Raw genomic sequence first — 3,001 nt, forward strand, 5'->3', positions numbered from 1 at the left:
AGGGTCAACCTCGGGAAGCTTGGAAGTGGAAGGTGCGGTCCGCCTCGGGGCCGGGGCAGACCCGCGGGAGATCAGCTCGGTCCTGTCCTTCTTCGGGATCGGGGGCAAGCTCCCGCTGTCCTGCTCGTCGTCATCCTCGTCGTCATCCTCGTCGTCATCACTCGGAGAGAGGCGGAGAACGCGGGACCTGCACCGAGGGAGAGGAGCCCTCGATTCTCCGTCAGTCGCCTCGGAGTCAAGCCCTCTTTCCCGCTCCCCTCCTTCCTCCTCTTCGCTGGAGTCGTCGGAGGGCACATCCACCGGTTCCTCGGGAGTTTCCATGGGCATGGACTTCACTACCTGCTCCCAATCGTCACGGAGGAACAAGGGCGTAGGAGGACCCTCCAACCTCGCCACATTGCCCCCGACCAGAGATTGGAGGACCGCACCCAGTTCTCCGTCGGCCAAGGCCGCGGGGCTCGGATGGGGCCTCCACATCGGGGGTGAGTACAGCCGAAGCGGAGCCAGCTGGTGCTCCAGGAATTCCCTCAGCAGCGACGCGCCGGTCAGCTTCGCCGCCGCCATGTTGGCCGGCCTCAGATCCGCATCCATCTTCTCCAACACCAGCTTCGCACGGGGGTCCGCGAGCTCCGCTCGACCCCAATCGCTGGAGCTTGTGGGCTGCTCCGTGGGCAAGATCAGCCGAGGGTGAATGCGCCCAACATCCGCCAAGACCCACTTGCTCCTGAAGCCCTCAATCCTTTTCCCGGGGTTCGAGATGGCAATGGTGCCGCCGTACGTGATGAAGCTCGCGCACGCGGAAGCAGGACCGCGAGAGGTCCGGAGGTAGAAGTAGTGGCGCAGCAAGGCCACTGAGGGCTGCACCCCTACGTGAGCCTCGCAGTAATAGGCGAAGATTTCCAGGAGAAGGACGGAGTTGGGGTGGAGATGCAGAGCCTGTAGCCTATAATGGCGGAGGACAGAGAAGAAGAACTCGGAGAAGGGAGGCACCAGGCCAGTAGCAATGGCACTTACTAAGAACGGATAGAAGGTGCTCCCTTGACCCTCGGGGGTGGCGGAGCCGGCCTTGAACACCTTCGCCCCGTCGATGCCCTGCACCACCGCCATCTGGCGCAACCAGGCAAGGCTCGCCTCCGACACGTTCGGCGAGTCCAAGGCAGATGAGTACCAAGCTACGGCCGGGGGCTGATGAGGCGCCATGGCTTCCTAGGTCACGCGGTCGGAGTAGATCTGGAAACTTTGGAGGAAGGAAGGAGAGGCGCAAGAAAGGGGATCTGAGCAGCAACCGGAGAAAGCAAAAAAGCAAAGCCTAGCCAGATGCCGCTCCTTTATCAACTCGCACAGTTGCTAAGGCGCTCACGTCCAATCAACCGCCACGTGGCGCCCAAGGCCACAGGCTGTTAGGGCCCGCGGCGCTTCGCTCTTTCCCTTCCGCCTCCTTGCACGGCCAAGTCCGGGCGCGCCTTGGGCCTAGGGGCTACTGTCGGCGTTCTGGGAACGGGGGTCCCCAGACTTGCTTGCCTGCGGCCTGCGGCGTGGCTCAAAGGGGGGCCCAGCACGGCCCATCTTCACCAACACAGACCCAAGACCCTCGCGAGGGGCCAAGCCTCGCAGGGCAGACGATGCGGAGCTTCCTCAGGCACGGCCTCATCAGGCTGGCTCGCGAGGAGGTGGAGAGATCAAGGCGGGGTACCTCACGAGGTGCCCGTGACGCAAGCCATGACGACCGAAGGCGCCAGGCGGGTGCCAGCCCGCGTAGCGTCCTCCTTTCCTCTTTGGTGCAAAGGGAGCAAGCGCAGCCGCGGAGTACCGAGGCATCAGGCAAAGGTCTCCATTTCGGTGCAACAAGACCAAGACCAGGAGGACTGCAAGACGGAGGTCATCGTGGAGCCCAAGACGGTGTCACCACCAGAGCTTTGTGTAGGCGAAGACTACTTTTGTCAGGATAGCTGGTACTGGTTGTCCCCCTTCAAATTAGCCCGCCATTGTTGGCTCCCTTCCCGCTCGATATTTGGGAAGAGGACTAGGGCCTCTATAAATAGGACCAACCACCCACAGAACGAAAGGGGGGACGAGGGAAGAGAAAAAGGACGAGAGAAGGAAAGAGAGAGAGAGGAGGGTGACTGAACTGCTCCCAGCAGTTCATCGCCCCAGCCAAGAGCAGACCCTCGCGAGGCTGTTCTTCCTTGTATTGTTCATCATCATCAGCCCAAGAGGCAATCCACCACACCACACACTGGAGTAGGGTATTACACCACAACGGTGGCCCGAACCAGTATAAACCCTGTGTCATTCGTGTTGTTCTTTCCATTGCTTAGATCTTAGCGAGGCGGAGGGGTGCAGGTAGGTAGGGGGCGAAATCTCCGCGCGCACCCCAGTGTTCGAACCTCAAGGGTCTGCCGGAACCCGAAATCCGACACAACCCAGCTTGGCTTAAGTCATATCGATGCATATAATGGTGAATAAAAGGTACATGCGGAAGCGTAACACATGTGGTGGGCATGAAGCCCGTATAAATAAGCTTCTGTTTAAGGAAGCCCCCAGGTTTAATGAGCGCGGATAGCGCGTCACTCTATGAGCCTTTAAAGGCTATAAGAGAGAGAGAGAAGGAGAGAAATGTAAGACAGAAAGTATATAAAAAATGGACGGAGTAAGGAGACGAACACAGGATCCGGCGCTAGGCATAGAATCTTCAGAGACGGGCTGCGTTCCATGGGTTCAGCTCGAGTCGGTTATCCGATGCATTTCGCAGGCGGTACGCTCCAACAGTCAGGACTTGGTCAATTATGAAAGGACCTTCCCACTTGGGCTTGAGTTTGTCCTTTTTCTTGTCCGGCAGTCGTAGAACTAATTCGGCAACGTTGTAATTTTTGGCCCGTACTTCTCTGCTTTGGTATCTTCGAGCCTGCTGTTGATAGAATGCGGAACGGGCTTTTGCCACGTCGCGCTCCTCCTCTAATGCGTCCAAACTGTCCTGCCGATCGAGCTCGGCTTCTCTTTC

The sequence above is a fragment of the Triticum urartu genome, chromosome 2A (genome assembly GCF_056163025.1).
Source record: "Triticum urartu cultivar PI428250 chromosome 2A, HENAU_Tu73, whole genome shotgun sequence".
Classification (NCBI taxonomy): Eukaryota; Viridiplantae; Streptophyta; class Magnoliopsida; order Poales; family Poaceae; genus Triticum; species Triticum urartu.